This window comes from Stegostoma tigrinum, chromosome 1, assembly GCF_030684315.1.
Source record: "Stegostoma tigrinum isolate sSteTig4 chromosome 1, sSteTig4.hap1, whole genome shotgun sequence".
In the NCBI taxonomy this organism is placed as follows: domain Eukaryota; kingdom Metazoa; phylum Chordata; class Chondrichthyes; order Orectolobiformes; family Stegostomatidae; genus Stegostoma; species Stegostoma tigrinum.
Window position 1 is genome coordinate 156053683 of NC_081354.1, and position 19837 is coordinate 156073519.

At 41.5% G+C, this 19837-nt stretch overlaps 1 long non-coding RNA gene across 1 annotated transcript; it reads right to left on the bottom strand.

Annotated features, from left to right (window-relative positions):
• Nucleotides 1-396: 396 nt before the first annotated feature.
• Nucleotides 397-17675, bottom strand: LOC125460838 (uncharacterized). The gene is made up of 3 exons (XR_007249347.1): nt 17457-17675; nt 5204-5341; nt 397-474 (listed from the first exon to the last, which is right to left on the bottom strand). It is a non-coding gene; the product is annotated as an uncharacterized LOC125460838 (long non-coding RNA).
• Between the last annotated feature and the right edge of the window lie 2162 nt (nt 17676-19837).

The window sequence follows — 19837 nt, forward strand, 5'->3', positions numbered from 1 at the left end:
GTCATTGGTCCCAGACATTCCTCTGTATATTGCAATAACTTTGACGATTTACAGGTCAGGTGGCCTTGTTGATCATTTTCAAAGATGCCAGGCATTTTTAACTTCTTTTCTTCTCAACCCTTGAAGAGTTTCTAGACTAGTTGGTGAAATTTTAAAGTTAAATAGTCTTTATTTTAGCAGCATGGCAGTTACAAATCCTTTTTGAATATTTTTGTAGCTGGATTAATATCCTACGCCAATAGGACTGAGCAGACTTTGAGATAATCATTCACAGTGACGAACAATTAGTTACCTAAAGTCTAAGATTAAATACAAACTGTAAGTTCTACCTTCTCTGGGGCCATTGGAGGCAGACACCATGAAGCTTTCTGTTGTGAAGGGAAGTTATAGCATGGACATTAAAAGCAGTTACAACCACAAGAGGCATCTCGGTTGCCCGAATGTTCCACGGATCTCGATCTACAGGAAAAGAATCTGAGAAAGCACCAAACAGTATTAAAAAAAACAGTTTCTCTTTCACAGGGACTACATTAAACACCTTGTTCAAATAAAGATTGTGCAAAGTTTCTCCCTCCCAACAAAAGTAAGTGACATAAATGTTTGGAATATATGTTCGATTTGCTTCTACATTATTCATCCTTGACTGATGATCTTTTTTCAGCATAACATTTTCAAAGTCTGAGCACCTCAGTTTACTATCAAATTCCATGTCAGGTTTGACTATGCTAATCTGTGCATCCGATTTAAATTTACCTCTCAAACTCAAAAGGTGATTCATTCATATCGTCTGTTTTATGGCTTTACATATGTTAAGTATATATGTGATGCCATTGAGCAGAAGGCAAAGGGAATGTTAATATCAGCAGAGAAAATATATAGGTAGAATAGGTTAATGAAAGATATTAGTAGCAGAAAAATTGTCAACTCTACTGAGACAAACCCACGCAAACCTTAATGCATTTCACTCCTCTTCATGTATATCATCTTTACTATCATTAGTGGGGTGGAGATGTCATTGACAAGGCAGCCTTTATTGTCCATTCTAATTGACTTTGAAACAATTGAACAGATCATTAGTCCATTTCAAAGGACAAATGCAAATTTGTGGATCTGGATTGTGGTTGTTCAAGAAGGCAGCTCCCACCACCTTCTCAAAGGTGATTAGAGACAAGCAAAACCTATTGGCCCAATCAGCCCATATTCCCTGAATGCATTAAAGAAACACCAAATTTATTAAGAAAATAAAATAAAAGCTCTAGGTGTAGTGGGTAACCTATTAGCATGGATAGAGGAATAGCTAGCTAAAGGGAAACAGAGATGCAAATTAATCTTTTTCTGTTTGATGAGATGTAATGAGCTGTATAGCACAAGGGGACAATTTGGGGTCTGAGGCTTTTGCAATATATTTAATTGGCTGGGGAAAGGGATTGAAGGTATGGTGGCTAAATTTGCCGGCACAAAGATAGGTTGGCAAGTGAATTGTGGAAAGGACACAGGGAGCTACACAGGGATATGGATAGGTTAAATAGTTGGGAAAAATGTAGCAAATGTTGTATAATATGGGAAAAATGTGGAAATGTCCATTCTGGCAGAAAGCATAAAGGATTAAATAACGAGCGATTGCAAAGCTCTGAGATGCAGATGGAAATAGATAACCTAATGCATGAATCACCAAAAGTTAGGATACAGGTATGGAAAGTAATTAGGAAAGCTAATAGAATATTATCATTGATTGCAAGGAGAAGTGATGACAAAAGTAAGGAATTTTGGCTTCAGTTACGTAAAGCATGAATGAGACTGGCAATGCCTTATATATTATTGGTCTCCTTACTTAAGGAAATGAATTGGAAGCAGTTCAGAGAGGATTTGCTGAAATGAACAGATTGTCTTACAGAGGTTGAACAGTTTAGACTTACAGCCAGTAGTGTTTAAAAGTATAAGAAGTGATTTGATTGCGACATACAAGATCCTGGGGAGGCTCAAGAGGGTAGATTTTGAAAGGATGCTTCACCTTGTGAGGGATTCTGGAATTGGAGGCATTGTTTTAGGCATCACCGTCAAAGACAAATATAGAATTTCTTTTTATCACAAAGGAATTCTCTTCCTCAATAGGTGATGGAAGCAGAGTCCTTGAATATTTTGAAGGGAGAGGAAGTTAGATTCGTGATAAAGAAGAGTTTTTGAGAGTAGCTGGGAATGTTGAATAATCAGATTGGCCATGAATGGTGGAACAGATCCAAGGGCCTACTCCTGCTCCTGCTCCTAATTCATAGGTACATTTGTATCTACCGACTTTACCTATTTCTGGTGCATGTGCCTACAGTCTTTGCCAATGCTCTTACCAATATGGCATAACTTGTCGCAGAAATATATGTACGAGGTATCAAAGTCATTCTAGACTTGAGATGTCATCAACAGAACCAAGGATAAAAATACTATCTAAATTGAGTTTGGCATTTTATTTTCCAAGGAGTATGTGGGTTTATTTTTTCTTATCAAAGCTTATCATGTCACACTTGATATTTTTGAAGTTCAGTTGTCAATTGATGCTCCATTCTGCACGTTAATCACTGTTTTTTGGTATTTTGTTCCAGTCCTCTATACATTGCCAGAAATTAACTGTGAAATTAACAATCCTGCCCAGTTTGACGCCATCTGTAAATTGTTCTTTCTTCGCTTATATAAGCAGGGAATAATGGCAATGTCAGCACTAATTCCTGTGAAACATTATTCCTATCTTTTCCAATTCTGCATTTCTAATGTCAACTCTACTCTCTTTCCTATTTTGTAATCAGTTTACTATCCATTTCCTATTTGACTGCTGACTCCAAATGTTTGGATCTTTGCCACAAATTCACTGTATTTTAACATCTTGAATGCCTTTTGAAAATCGTAATATGATACACTTAATACATTAGCCTTGTCTATTCTTTGTTACTTCTTCAAAATGATTTAATAAGTTTGGCACAACATGACCTGCATGATTTGCAAAAGTGCTGGCTTTTTCTTATGTTTCCTTGATTATCTTTCTTATTCTATCTGTGAATAAAGATTTCATTATCTTTGCTACAATTGACGTTAAGCTAATTTGTCAATTTTGAGCTTTTTGCACTTGTTCTATCTGAGATTTTAAAAGGGCCTCTTCCAATTCATCTATAATTGTTTTTAGTATAATCCATCTAGACATGGAATCTTAACATGGAATCTAGACATGGAGTCTTTTGTTTGTTTAATGCATCCTTTTTGTTCCTTTTCTTAAATATCTTTAAATGCCCTTTAAATATTTCCATGACGGGAAAACAATTAATACTCCGGACATTTTGAGGTAATTTGCATGAGCTATTGTGTATGTCCCTTTATATTGGTATCTTCAACCTGAATTTTCTTTACTAATTCATGAGCCAGTAAATGAGTTAGCTATTTCTTTTTAAATTCAATGATGATTTATTTCTGTTTACATTTTTAATTTTTTGTACTCCATTTCTCCACCTTTGTTGTCTATTCGCTGGGTACATACCTTTCGCTTTACTTTTCGTTTTTGCCCTTATTTTGCTTCATGATGAATAAAGGGACTTCTTCAGTCTGAAAATTATGACTGACGACACAATCGATCTTACTGCCCTTCACTGTGGAATTCTCATTCTGTCACCCACTCAGCCATGTCTTAAAAATAAAATATCATTTCTAGGATGTTAGCAAGCATAGTTGCACCTGAGGACATTAAAATTGAGCCACTGTGAGATTGTAACATGCACAGGCCAGACAAGGGGTTTGGAAAATCCCTCCCAAGAGGCCTCTTGGGAAGAGTTGTGTTTTTAGAACATAGAACATAGAACAATACAGCGCAGAACAGGCCCTTCAGCCCTCGATGTTGTGCCGACCTGTGAACTAATCTAAGCCTCTCCCCCCTACACTATCCCATCATCATCCATATGCTTATCCAAGGACTGTTTAAATGCCCCTAAAGTGGCTGAGTTAACTACATTGGCAGGCAGGGCATTCCACGCCCTTACCACTCTCTTGAGTTTTTGCAACAATCTATTAGATATCAGGGTTATTTTTCCTTGTACCTGGTCATATCTATTCAATTTATTTCATGACTTGTCATGGGGGGTTTTAGACACATGAAAGCTGGGTCGCTGGTCTATCACCATAGCCCTGTCCCCCGGGCCACAATAAGATTTGCGACAGGAAGATCTCTCAATCTGAATATAGTTGAGGAACAACAGGAGGAATGGAAGGACAAAATGCATCTGGTAACAGGCACAGCCACTCCAGAACAAACAGGCAACCATGTGTCTATTTCTCTAGTTGGCTCAGGAGCAGGGCAAAAGGCTTTGGAGATGTCGTCAATGAGTTATGTTTCATTGCAGCAGCCAGACTAAAGCAGTTGCTGCCAGTGGCTACGAAGATAATCACCTTGCTGATTTTATATATTACGGGACTGTTCCACGCTGCCTTTGGCAACATCAGGAACATTAGTTAATCAATTGTGCACACATGTGTTAGACACATCAAATCGTCAATACATTTTTTATTCAAAGTAAGGTAGTTCACTATGTTCCCTGGCAATGAGCAACAGCAACAGTATGACAAGGGACTACAGTTTTACTGATTTACAGAATTCCCCAAACTACAGTGAGTCATATTTGGTCCACATGGATATTAATGTTCCCTTCATTATTCTCATCACCTGATCAGTAGGTAAAGATTCTACTTGCTCGAGTTTGAAGCCTTTTTTTGTGGTTGGAAGCAAATTAAATACATATTTAGTTGACATTTATGTCCCATAAACTTTGATTTTTAAACTGGTTCAGCAAAACCAGAGGCAACATTTTCCCAAATAAGAAAAAAACAAAAATAGAAGTTGCTGGAAAAACTCAGCAGGGCTGGCAGCATCTGTGAAGAGAAATCAGAGTTAATGTTTCAGGTCCAGTGATCTTTCTGCGGAACTGGTAGTTTCTTTTCCCAGGCTGGTGGAGGTGAGAAGGATGGCAAAGTCCTGGAAATTGACTTTGAGCCATGATCCCACATGATTCTGTCCATTTCAGGCCTTTACAGAGAAGGCACTGAAGGCCAGTGGAGGATATGGCAGGTCAATAATCAGTTATTTAAACAGTTGAGGGTCCAATTATAAAAGGCCCTTTAACCCTAAACCCTGGATTTCTCAGCAATAGATCATATTTTCTGACCTGTCACCAACCTGCCCAAGTTGCCCAAATGGGAACAGCTTCAACAGTGAAATTGCCAAGTTGTGAAGGCTTTGATCAGTTGCTGTGAAGTCCTCTAGTCATAGATGTTCGGCTACTGAGAGGCAAAGATGATGGGGTAGTCATTTCATCTGCAACGAAAGAAAGCAGAGAGATGTGAGTCTTTCTGATGGCAGGTGCAAAGAAAAGATGCCTCCTGAAATGACTCCACAGGGGCTGGTATCTGTCACCCAAGTTACCCTTTATTTACACCTGAACAGCCTTTGACTTTTTTCAAAGGACAGTAGCTTTAAAAATTGTTGGGTAATGGCTTTTGCGTGATATTTAACCTGAAATCAAGCCTTTATTAGGTCAGGCTGCAGAATGGCAGACATGTACATAGCTTAGGGAAAACATTGCTCTGAACACAAAGTTGTTTAATGCAAGTTATTGGATTGAAATAAATTTCAATGTTGCTGTGTTATCTGCATTGAATCAAATAATTGAACTTTTGTCATAATTATTTTTCAATGACCAGGATTAGGCGATAACCTCGTAATATTATTGTTGGGCTGTTATTCCAGAGATCCAGACAATGTTCCGGGGACCAGAGCTTGAATTGTACCACAACAGATGGTGGAATTTGAATTTAATAAATAAAACTGGGATTAAGAGTCTAATTCCCACTTGGTTCACTAATGTCCTTTAGGGAAGGAAACTGCCATCTATACTGGTCTGGTCTACATGTGACTCCAGACCCACAGCAATGTGGTTGACTCTTAACTGCCCTCTGGGCATTTAGAGATGGACAATAAATGCTGCCTAGTCAGCAATGCCTTCAACCCTTGAAGGAATGAAGAATAAAATATTAGACGATAGGTCTCACTAGGATTTTAAGGATCTTGGTAATAGCATGTGCTAAGGTTTTTTTTTCTTAGAAAGTGGTATCTTCAGAAAGGGCAGTATAGAATCAGACAAACAAACAGAAACAACATGTAGAGATAGAGAGGAAAATCCATCAGCAGCTGCAAAAGGTAATTGGGTCAATATGGTAAGTAAATCTCTCTCTTGACTATCAATTCTGCAAACAACGTAATGTACTATAGTACTGCTACAAAGTGGACTTTAAGATTTTGACCCAGTGACAGTGAAGGAACAGCAATGTAGTTTGAGTGCCAGATGGATATGTAGGTTGGAAGGGAACTTGTAGGCGATTGTGTTCCCATGCATCTGCTTCCCTTGTCCTCTCAAGTGGTTGAGATTGTGAGTTTAGACAATGCTGTCAAAGGGGCTTTGATAAGTGAGAGAGTGGTCAAAATTTAAGGGAGCATTGACTGAAAACCCCAACTGCCATCTTAAATATTCAGTTGTTCCACAACTGGCTCATTCTGGCCGCAATTTCTGTTATGTGCAAGATGCAGTATGAAACGCAGTGTTGTTAAGATTCAGAAGGAGATCATTTATAGAGTTATATAGCACAGCAAGAGACCCTTCAGTTCAACTCATCCACGCTGACTGCTGCTCATCATTTCTGTGCCAGTGTTCTGAGCATTTTAACTTGGTGCTAAACTGTTGTCTTTTCCACATGACTCTGCACATTGTTTCTATTTAAATAATCATCAAATGCCCTTTTTGGCTCAGTTGAATGGATTAGCCTCCACCATACTGCAGTGGATTCCATACTCACAATGTGAAAAGGTCTTTTCTCACCTCGCATTTGTTCCTTTGCAAAAATACTTTAAAACAGTGCTCTCTGGTTCTTGATACTTTTATAATTGGGAACAATTGTTCCTCTCTACTCTTCCTCATGATTTTGGAATGCTATTAAATCCTCATTGTTACTGGGTCAACTACTGGAATTAGCTTCCAATTAGCATTATGGATAGGATTTCACCAAATGGAGTATAGCAATTTTACAAAGGCTATCTTCGATGTGGAGGTGCTGGTGTTGGACTGGGGTGGACAAGGTCAGAAATCACACAAAACTGGGTTATAGTCCAACAGTTTTATTTGAAAATACAAGCTTTCAGAGTCTTACACCCTTTTCAGGTGTTAGTGAGAGAGATGGTACCAGATGCAGAATTTATAAGTAAAAAATCAAGGGTTCACACCATTGATGAGGAGGTACAAAGCAAACCTAAGATGCTGTTAAATCTTTAATCAGTTAGAAGGTTTTAAATTGATCAATATGTATACCTAAATCCCTGAATTTCTTTCAAGTCACTGTACTGAAAAGACTGAAGATTTTATCATTAAAGAAGAGGTGACCTTTTCGGTCAGGCAATGCATGGTGTGTGTGTGTGTGTGTGTGTGTGTGTGTGTGTGTGTGTGTGTTGTGTGTGTGTGTGTGTGTGAGAGAGAGAGTGAGTGATGGGGTCACCTGCAGTGCGACGTGAATCCAAGGTCCCAGTTGAGGCCATCTTCATGGATATCAAACTTAGTTATCAGCCTCTGCTCAGCGACTCTGCATTGTCGTGTATCCCAAAATCCGCATTGGAGGATGTTTCCCTGAAGATCTGAGGCTGAATATCTTTGGCCGCTGATGTATTCCCCCAGTTGGTGGGAACATTCCTGTCTGGTGATCGTTGTGTGGTGTCCATTCATCCGTTGTCGTAGCATCTGCACGGTTTTGCCAATACACCATGCCTCGGGGCATTCTTGAATACAATGTTGGCCATGTCACATCAGTATCTGCTGTGTACGTGATGGGTGGTGTTCCCATATGTGATGGTAGTGTCCTCGTCGAAGGTCTGACGCATCTTACAGAGGTGCCATGACAGGGTTGTTTAGCGTAGTGGTCGATGTTGTCCTGAAGGCTGGGTAGTTTGCTGCAAACAATCATCTGCTTAAGGTTTGGCGGTTGTTTGAAAGCGAGAAATGGTGGTGTGGTGTCGATCTTGGCAAGGTGCTCATCATCATCGATAATGTGTTGAAGGGTACAAAGATCATGGTGTAATTTCTCCACTCCCAGGAAGTACTAAATGATGAAGGGCACCCTATTGGACACATTCCATGTCTGTTTTCTGAGGAGGTCATTACAGTTTTTCGCTGTGGCATGTTGGAACTGATGATCAATGAGTTGAGCATCATATCCTGTTCCTATGAGGGCATCCTTCAATATGTTCAGGTGTCTGTCTTGTTCCTTCTGGTCCAAACAGATCCTGTGTATGAGTGAGGCTTGTCTGTAGGGGATGGCTGTTTTTATATGTTTCGGGTGGAAGCTGGAAAATGCAGCATTGTGAGTTTATATGTGGGCTCGCGGTAGAGTTGGGTACTGAGGTACCCCTCCTTGATGGAGATGCATACGTCCAAAACTGACATTGATTCTAAAGAATAGTCCATTTTAAGTCTGATGGTGGGATGAAACTTGTTGATATCATGATGTAGTTGTTTCAGTGATTCCTCGCCATGAGCCCAAAGGAAGAAAATGTCATCGAAATATCTATGTATAGCAATTAAAAATCAGCAACACATTCTAACTTTGTTGGCAATACCCATATCCCAGGAATAAACATAAATTGATTCCGAACTTTCAGGTGAAGCACTTTTGGGGTGATTTATGACATAAAATGTTGTTATAAAACACATTTCTCTTTATTACTTTCACTTCCAATGAGGCAGAGGTTGATTGATACATGTAAAAGCACAATTCCAGCAAGTAGTCAGTGGGATAAATATACATTTCCAACACAGTGTCACTTGCATGGAATGAAAAGCAGATAGATTCAGCAAAAGGTGGAAGATTCAATACCACCCATTTCATGAAATCAGACTCAATACCTTCAGGATATGTGCAGTATAAATTAATAAGGGAATTACTATTGGGAAAGAGAAAATAAATCAAAATCATCACTCACCACTGGGAGACCACTGGGGACCCTAACTAAGCCTGAGTACTCAATGCAGAGACAGACTTGAGAGAATAGAATAGGATAATCAGCACTATAGTGTGGAACATAGGACATAGAATAGTGCAGCACAGGAACAGGTTCTTTGGCCCATCATGTCTGTGCTGCCATGATACTGTGCTAAATTCATCCCATCTGCCTGCACATGGTCCATACTGCTCAATTCTCTGCCCATTCATTGTCTGTCTAAATGCCTCTGAAACAATGTAATTGTATCTGCTTCTACTACTTCCCCTGGCAGCATGTTCAAAGCACCTACCACCCTTTGTGTAAAAATATTTGCCTTGCGCACCTTCTTTAAAGTTACCCCCTCTCATCTCAAACCTATGACCTGAGTATTTGACATTTTCACTCTGGGGAGAAAAGACTGATGATTCACCCTATTTATTCCTCTCATAATTTTATAAACTCGATCAGGTTACCTCTCAGCCTCAGACACTCTAAGGATAACAATCCAAGTTTGTCCAAGCTTGTCTGTTCTGAGGAACAGTCACTGGACCAGCTACCAGCCTCCGTACCAGGAAACATCCTGGTGAACCTTCTCTGCATTCTCTCCAAAGCATCCACATCCTTTTGGCAATGTGGCAATCAGAAATGTATGCAGTATTCCAAATGTGGTTAAACCAAAGTCCTATACAACTGTAACATGACCTGTCAACTCTTGAAATCAATACCCCGTCCGATGAACGAAAGCATGCTGTATGCTTTTTTGACACTCTATCGACCTAAGTTGCCACCTTTAGGGTACAATGGACCTGAACACCCAGATATCTCTGTGCATCAATTTTCCCCAGGGCTTTTCCATTGACCATATAGTTCACTCTTTAATTAGATCTTCCAAAATGCTTCACCTCGCATTTGCCTGGATAGAACTCCATCTGCTATTTCTCCGCCCAACTCTCCAATCTATCTATATTCTGCTGCATTCTCTGACAATCTCCTTCACTATCTGATACTCCACCAATCTTAGTGTCCTCTGCAAACTTGCTGATCAGACCATCTATATCTTCCTCCAGATCATTTATGTATATCACAAACAACAGTGGCCCCAACACAGATCCCTGTGGAACAACAGTTCTCCATTTTGAGAAACACCCTTCCACTACAACTCTCTGTGTCCTGTTGCCCAGTCAGTTCACTATCCATCCAGCTAGTACACTTTGGACCCCATGCGACTTTACTTTCTCCATCAGCCTGCCATGGGGAACGTTGTCAAACACATTACTGAAGTCCATGTATATGACATCTACAGCCCTTCCCTCATCTCTTAGCTTTGTGACTTCCTCAAAGAATTCTACCAAGTTGGTAACACATGACCTTGCCTGCACAAAACCATGCTGCCTATCACTTATAATCTCATTTTCTTCCAAATGTAAATAGATCCTATCCCTCAGTATCTTCTCCAGCAACTTCCTGACCACTGATGTCAAGCTCACCGGTCTATAATTACCTGGATTATACCTGCTACCCTTCTTAAACAAAGGGACAGCATTAGCAATTCTCCTATCCTCTGGGACCTCACCTGTGCTCAAGGATACTGCAAAGATATCTGTTAAGGCCCTGGCTATTTCCTCTCTCACTTCCCTCAGTAACCTGGGATAGATCCCATCCGGACCTGGGGACTTGTCCACCTTAATGTCTTTTAGAATAACCAACACTTCCCCTCTCCTTATGTTGATTTGACATGGAGTAATCAAACATCTATCCCTAACCTCAACATCCATCATGTCCCTCTCCTTAGTGAATACCGACGCAAAGTACTCATTAAGAATCTAACTCATTTTCTCTGACTCCTTGCATAACGCCCCTCCTTTGTCCTTGAGTGGACCAACTCTTTCTCTCATTACCCTCTTGCTCCTTATGTACGAATAAAGGGCTTTGGGATTTTCCTTAACCCTGTTTGCTAAAGATGTTTCATGACTTCTTCAGCCCTAGTAATTCCTCGTTTCAGATTAGTCCTTCTTTCCGGATATTCTTCCAGAGCTTCGTTTGTCTTCAGTCACCTAGACTAGTACATTTGCTAGTAATGTATGTTTAAAACGTCTTGGGATTCTCCTTAACCCTATGTGCCAAGGATAGTTTATGTTCCCTTCTAGGCCTCCTAATTCCCTGTTTAAGGTAGAGATAGTGGGAACTGCAGATGCTGAAGAATCTGAGATAACAAGGCATAGAGCTGGATGAACAAGGCAGGCCAAGCAGCATCAGAGGAGCAGGAAGGCTGACGTTTTGGCCCACACCCTTCCTCAGAATTGGAGGAGGTTAAGGGGGTTCTGAAGTAAATAATGAGAGAGGGGGAGATAGATAGAAAATGGATAAAGGAAGAAATAGGTGGAGAGGAGACAGACAGGTCAAAGGTGCGGGATTGCAGCTATTAAAGGTGAGCATAGGTGGGGAGTTAGGGAGGAGATAGGTCAGTCCAGGGAGAACGGACAGGTCAAGGGGGCGGGATGAGGTTACTAAGTAGGAGATGGTGGTGGGGCTTGAGATGGGAGGAGGGGATAAGTGGAGAGAAAGACAGATTAGGGAGGCGGGTCGAGCAGGGATGGCTATGGGATGTAGTCGGGGGAAGGGAGATTTTGAAGCTTGTGAAGTCAACATTGATACCATTGGGCTGCAGGGTTCCCAAGCGGAATATGAGTTGCTGTTCCTGCAACCTTCGGGTGGCATCATTGTGGCACTGCAGGAGGCCCAGGATGGACATGTCGTCTGAGGAATGGGAGGGGGAGTTGAAATGGTTCGTGACTGGGAGGTGCAATTTTTTGTTGTGAACCGAGTGTAGGTGTTCTGCAAAGCGGTCCCCAAGCATCCGCTTGGTTTCCCTGATGTATAGGACGCCTCTTTGGGAAGAGGGTTACAGTGTACCACATCAGCAGATGTGCAGGTGAACATGTGTTTGATGTGGAAGGTTTTCTTGGGCCTGGGATGGATGTGAGGAGGGAGGTGTAGAGACAGGTGTAGCACTTCCTGAAGTTGCAGGGAAAAGTACCGGTTGTGGTGGGGCTGGAGGGTAGTGTGGAGCATACAAGGGAGTCGCAGAGAAAGTGGTCCCTCCGGAAAGCAGATAAGGGTGGGGAGGGAAAAATGTCTTCGATAGTGGACTTCACAAGCTTCAAAATCTCCCCTCCCCCGACCGTATCCCCAAACCTGCCTAGCTCGTCTCCGTCTCCCTAACCTGTCCTTCCTCCTACCTATCCACTCCTCCCACCTCAATCCCCATCCCCATCTCCTACCTACCAACCTCCTTCCCGCCTCCTTGACCTGTCCATCCTCCCTGGACTGACCTATCCCCTCCTTAGCTCCACACCTGCACTCACCTTTACTGGCTCCACCCTGCCTCTTTGGCCTGTCCATCTCCTCTCCACCTATATTCTCCTTTACCCATCTTCAATCCGTCTCCCCCTCTCTCACCCTACTTATTTCAGAATCCCCTTCCCCTCCCCCATTTCTGAAGGAGGGCCTATGCCTGAAATGGCAGCCTTCCTGCTCCTCTGATGCTGCTTAACCTGCTGCGTTCATTCACATCTACACTTTGTTGTCCCTGTTTAAGTTTTTTTCTGCACTGTTTTTGTTACTCAGGAGCCTTGACTGAATTCAGAAGGAAGCCAGATTCCTCATCCGTGATACCGTAGAGTATAAACATATGCTCAACAACATAACATAATAAGTATTGACACTTCACTACACATTGAAGGTCTAAATAAAACCAGATGTATAAAATTATTGGACCAGCCATATAATTAATTGTTGTATAACTAGCTGTAGAACTTGATCCCAGTCTAGTGTAGAATTAGGGTAATCACAGCATAGAAAGAGGTTGTTCGGCCCATTGAGTTACTATTAGCTCTCCCGTTTTCCCAGTCCTGTGGACCTGAATGTCTATATGCCTCAACCAACTTTCCACTGAGATCATTGTTCATCCATACCTCTGTCACTTCCTTGGACAGAAATTTCCAGATCTTTGACCCAGATTTTCCGATGACCTGGCAGTCATTATTTCAGCGTGGATGGAAGCTCTGTATGTGGATTCTGAAGAATCCCCCACTTGAGCAGACTCTGAAGAAATTAGCTCGAAAATGAGGGTTTCACCAGGCAACTCCCCTCTGCTCTCCAGAAGTAACTGTTTAAAATTAGCTTATTTGAAGGATTCTGATGATATTAAATTGGTACTCAAGAAAAGTTAGATTTTCAGACATAATCTAACTCTTGAGTAGCCATTCAACTTATCCTTAACTTAACTCACATTCCCCAATTACATCTTTCCAGTCAATGCTCTTCTCTGTAGTTGCTAGTGTAGACTAGGGTCTCTATGAAAAAGACTGTCAAAATGGAACATAGAGCATAGAACAATACAGCGCAGAACAGGCCCTTCGGCCCTCAATGTTGCGCTGACCTGAGAACTAATCTAAGCCCCTCCCCCTACACTATCCCATCATTATCCATATGCTTATCCAAGGACTGTTTAAATGCCCCTAATGTGGCTGAGTTAATTACATTGGCAGGCAGGGCGTTCCACGCCCTTACCACTCTGAGTAAAGAAGAAGGACTGCGCAGGTTCTCTGATTGGTATCTCTTGTCAGAAATGCAGGACTCCTCTTTATCACAAAATAAGGGGCAGGAGAGGCAAACTTCACCAGATTGTCACTTGTTGGAAAATCCAATCCATTCTCTCTCACTGAACACAAATTCATCCTCCCATTACTTGGAATACTGCGTCCAGTTCTGGGCGCCCTATTATAGGAAAGATGTGGATGCTTTGGAGAGGGTTCAGAGGAGGTTTACCAGGATGCTGCCTGGACTGGAGGGCTTATCTTATGAAGAGAGGTTGACTGAGCTCGGTCTCTTTTCATTGGAGAAAAGGAGGAGGAGAGGGGACCTAATTGAGGTATACAAGATAATGAGAGGCATAGATAGAGTCGATAGCCAGAGACTATTTCCCAGGGCAGAAATGGCTAGCACGAGGGGTCATAGTTTTAAGCTGGTTGGTGGAAAGTATAGAGGGGATGTCAGAGGCAGGTTCTTTACGCAGAGAGTTGTGAGAGCATGGAATGCGTTGCCAGCAGCAGTTGTGGAAGCAAGGTCATTGGGGTCATTTAAGAGACTGCTGGACATGCATATGGTCACAGAAATTTGAGGGTGCATCCATGAGGATCAATGGTCGGCACAACATTGTGGGCTGAAGGGCCTGTTCTGTGCTGTACTGTTCTATGTTCTATGTTCTATGTTCTATTCCACCCAGCATCACCTGCACAAAACTTGAAGTTGCTGTCCCTTAGCCACTGCACTAACAGCCAATGGAAGCAGCCTGTCTTTTCACTTGTCCAAACCTGTCACAATATTTCACTCTCTCCTGGGTCTTCTTCAGCCTTAGGAAAACATCAACTCCTCATAAATCATACTTGCAGTTAAATTCCCTCGTTCCTGGAACTATCCTGACAATGTCCTCTGTACTCTTCCAAGGATCCTCACATATTTCCTTAAATGTGGTGGCCAGGATTGGATATAATTCCCCATCTGTGGCCTAACATAAAGTCTTAAAAATGTTCCCATTAATAATTCTGGAGAATAAATACAGTATTCCCTCTTGTACTAAGATATTCCTCTTCAGAGGTGCAATGACTACAACTGAACTCAGTTAATGCAAATGAAGTCTTATTGAGACACTGTGCAACTTGAATGATCAGTGATCTCACACAATTCCAGCTTTTTATTGGTATTAAGACATTATTAGTCACTGCACAGAGGTCAAGCATCTTACTTGCACTGAGAAATGGTTGTTTTTCAAGTTAAAATGAGACACTGGAATTGGATGAACATTGCAGCTGAACTGTAAATTACAAATGGTTTTAAAATTCTCTAGAGTTTGTAACTATGTTGTGATAAAGTTTTCATTTTCTGCATTGCACAGTAGTTGGTGACTAATGTATTTTTCTGTGCATTGTAACAGCTTTCCATTGCCACAGTAATCCACAAGAGACAACACACATTTTCTATTCGATGAAAGAAGAACTTGAGGAGAAGAGCCTTTGTATTCTTCTGCTTACAGGGGAAGGATTTCTTTACTTTCTATCTGCTAATGATACTACAAACATAGAAAAGGATTATTGTATTCCATTATTCCAAGCAAAATCATAGTAGTATTCTAAAAATTTAAATTGCTGTTGTATTGTACCACAGGTTCCAGACAGGGCTGCCCATGATGGACCAGCACAAAATGGCCGATGGATGCCCATGGCAAATGCAGCAGAACATGGTTGACAGTAGTTAGAGACCTTGGGAAAATTTTTGCTTAATGTATTCTTTACAAGTAGAACAATAGTAGCTCTGTAGATAACAAGGTGTAGAGCTGGATGAACACCAGTTCAAGCAGCATCAGAGGAGCAGGAAAGCTGACGGTTCAGGTCTGGACCCTTCTTCAGAAATAGGGGAGGGTAAGGGAATTCTGAAATAAATAAACAGAGAGGGGGAGGTGGATGGAAGATGGATAAAGGAGTGGATAGGTGGAGAGGAGACGGACAGGTCAAGGAGGCGGGGATGGAACCAATAAAGATTAGCGTAGGTGGAGAATTAGGGTAGGGGTTGGTCAGTCCAGGGAAGACGGGCAGGTCAAGGAGGCGGTGAGGGGGCCGGTAGGTTGGAGGTGGGGGTGGGGGTTGAGGTGGGAGGAGTGGCTAGGTGGGAGAAAGGACAGACAGGTTAGGGAGCCGGAGATGAGCTGGGCTGGTTTTGGGATGCGGTCCAGGGATGGGAGATTTTGAAGCTTGTGAAGCCCACATTGATACCATTGGGCTGCAGGGTTCCTAAGCAAAATATGAGGTGCTATTCCTGCAAACTTTGGTTGGCATCGTTGTGGAACTGGAGGAGGCCCAGGATGGACATGTTGTCCAAGCAGTGAGAGGGGGAGTTGAAGTGGTTCGCGACTGGGAGGTGCAGTCATTTGTTGCGAACCGAGCATAGGTGTTCTACAAAGCGGTCCCCAAGCCTCCGCTTGGTTTCCCAGATGTAGAGGAGGCAATAACGGGTACAGCGGATGCAGTATACTACATTAGCAGATGGGCAGATGAACATCTGTTTGATGTGGTAGGTTTTCTTGTGGGCTGGGATGGGGGTAAGGGAGGAGGTGTAGGGGCAGGTGTAGCACTTCCTGCAGTTGCAGGGAAAAGTGCTGGGTGTGGTGGGGTTGGAGGGGAGTGTGGTGTAGACAAGGGTGTATCCAGCTTTGCACCTTGTTATCTCAGATTCTCCAGCATCAGCAGTTCCTACTACCTCTGTAGTTCTACAGACTTAAGATTACGGACTGAGGTAGAATGTGCAGCTGCAGTTGTTCATGCATAGTGCTCTTGAATTACTTAATCAATCTGTTATAATACTAAGATTAGGTTTTAGTTAAGATTCTTTAGATAATCATAGCCAGAGATTCCAAAGTAGTTATACTTCCACCTATATACAAAACGTTGCTAAAAGCATTAGTGGAAATGGTTAAAACCAGTCTCAGGCTGCAAAAGCGGTCCCCACACCATTACAGGGAGACTGGTAACATCATGAAACCTTGGAGAACTGGGGGTGGACCATAAGTCTGTCCACCTCTTTATCATTCAGCGATATGATTGGCTTAATTGGAAATACATAGTAATTGTAGAGTGCGGCATCATTTCCATCAGACTAAGAAACATCAATAGTTAAACAGTGACAAGTAAATTGCTGAGGCAAGTTTGAACTGTAAAAGATGGTGTACCAGAGAGCCAATTGTGAAAGGATAACTCAGAGCTACTGACCAATGACAATCAAAAGGGGGTTGGGGGGGTGGTATGCCTGTGCACTCTAGGTTTAAACTGTATTAGTTAAGGCATTCTGAAACTTTGTATGTGCCTTAGTGCTCAGAGGAAATGAAGCAGTACTGGAAATAAAGCTGCAATAAAGGTTTCCTGACACCAGACTGCAACTCAGACTCTCACTTGAAAATACAACTTGGCTTAGTCAACAGGATCACTGAAGGAACACAGATCCCTCCGGTAAATTGGAGATTCATCTCAGCGCTCATAGAGGTATGGACTCCTCTTTCACTAAAGGTCCTCGGTCAGTTGTCTAAACGTTACGGTCTCTCCCTTCATGTGAATCTAAATTCCGGTGGGCTAGGCAGCCCGAGCTCCCTTAAATCAGATGTCTGTACACCGAGAAGTAGACATAAGGGTCTACCACCAGGCTAATTAAGCTCACGCTCAAGACCCATAATTATCACAATGGTGGATGCTAAGCATACAACTTCAAACAACTGCTCAGAATGGGCAGGCCCCACTTGACATATCAGAAGATGAAATTCAAAAGAAACTAATGTAATATGTGGAACAAAAATTTGACCTACCTAAAATCTCTGTGAAAATCGGACAAAAATACGGTACCTCCATTGGATAATGTCTCTTGGATGGCATTAAAAGGATCAGGGATAAACTACCCATATGAAAGAGAAAGAACAAGTAAGGTAGTCTCTTATCCCGATGGGACAGGTGAGACAGAGACATGAAATTACAACATGGTCTCAATATAAGCGAGATCTAACCAGCATAAAAGGACAATTAAAAGTGGTGTGTGAAGAATTAAGGCAGGATAAAAGGGAAGCCAAAAAGAAAAGTGAAAGTTTAGAGCCTAAGAAAAAGAACTTAAGAAACAACAACGCAAAGAACAGGAAATAACAACCAGAGACTAAGGGGAAGTGTATCAGATCTTGGCCCAGATACAAGTGTTTAGATCAATTGGCCAAAGACCAATGGAAGGAGGCTGATTTAGGTACAGATTTGGACTCTTCTGTGACTCAGAAGAAGAGACTTAACCACAGCTTTCTCCCCTGAAAAGTAAAAGGAAGCAAGTTAAGACAGAGGAGAAAGACAGCAAGGGCGTTTGGGGCGCCGCCACCACTTACACTTATGGAAAACATATGCCTGTCGGATCCCTCACCCAATTTGTAGCAGTAAGCAGTTCGTTGACCAAATGGTTAAAGCTAGTTGGATCTGCACAAAGCCAGCTAGCTAACAAAGAGAGCGGTAAAAAGAAACAAGAAATAAAAAAAGAAAAAGACCTTAATTTTTTTTTGTTTTGCACTTTGGGCTCATGTAGAATTAAGCAAAAAAGGTCTTTAGTTAGTGGCTATGTATTACAGCCAAAATTTATGGATTGTAACCTTCCTGATTGTGACTGTGTGCTATATAACTGCTGGTCCTAGAATGTGAAATGATTCTACGTCTCATTCTCCTTATGAGCGATGAATAAACAAAGGGCTAAAAACTGAAATACGAAGAAAGTTAGAAAATGTTCATAAGTGAGCAAGAGAGAGAGAGAGAGAGAGGGAGAGCAGCTTTTGGTGCTGAGTTCCCTGAATGAAGTGGTCTGGTTTGAATATACCTTTGTTCATTGGTTGTTAAATATTAAACATTAAATATTCTCTCATGTAATATTTGTGTTTTTGTTCTCTGGAGCTCAAAATTTTAGAAATGCTTTGAATGCAGTTTGCATTTTGGAAATGTATGGTGACTTAAAAGTATGTGTGTGCCTATATCAGTGTGGAACATATTTGATTAATGTAACGTCCTTTCACGGAACCATCAATGGTTGTGGAAAGCAAAAATCTGCAATGAAATGTTGATCTTAAAAATTGGTTTGTAAAGCTTGGTCATTATTCACCCCTTGGTATTGGCGATAGTTGATGAAACTTAATTGAAGTAAAAAATAGGTGAAAAGATATAATTAATTCACACTTTTCTCAAACTGGTGTGCTATCTGTGTTGCATTTGAATTGGAAAAAAAGAGTCTTTGGAAAATATTAATTTCAGAAATTTTATGTTTAAATTATCACATTTGGAATTCCATTTTCTGCCCAGAGTGAACTTCCAAACATTGTTTTAACATGAGCGAATTGTTAATTCCGGATGATAAGATTTGTTCATTGTAAATGTATTTTGGTGTGAAGGTATCCAAGTAATAGAGAAATTTGAACTTTGGAAATACAATTATCTTTGAACAAAATTATCTGATGACATGTTCTAAAATCTTGAGGAAATTAATATTGAGGAATTAAAAAGAAAAGTACAATCTAACAAAGGAGATAGGCTTTTCAATTGTAAATGAGAACACACTTATTTCTTCACGGTGGCTCAGTGGTTAGCACTGCAGCCTCACAGCGCCAGGGACCCGGGTTCAATTCCAGCCTCGGGTAACTGTCTGTGTAGAGTTTGTACATTCTCCCTGTTTCTGCGTGGGTTTCCTTTGGGTGCTCCGGTTTCCTCCCACAGTTCAAAGATGTGCAGGCTAGGTGGATCAGCCATGCTAAATTGCCAGTAGTGTTCAGGGGTGTGTGGGTTATAGGGGGATGGATCTGGGTGGGATGCTCCAAGGGGCGGTGTGGACTGGTTGGGCCGAAGGGCCTGTTTCCACTCCGTGGGAATCTATTCTAATCTCACAGGATGAAGACATGCTGTTGATATAACTACGTCCAGGAATTTTCACCCCATTCCTTTAAATCAGCTACTACTAATTAACCCACTTGGCTGGAACCACTACTAATTAACCCATTCTGCTTGAAGTGGAATGGATGGATGCTGTTTTGTTTTTCAGAGAAATGAAGATACTGAAGGCTTTCACCATTGGTTATGAATTTCTGAACCTGTATGCAGACTTTCAACGTTGCAACACAATGATGGATGAGGCACCCATAACCTATCAAGACATTCGTTAAAACATATCTCAGTAGTT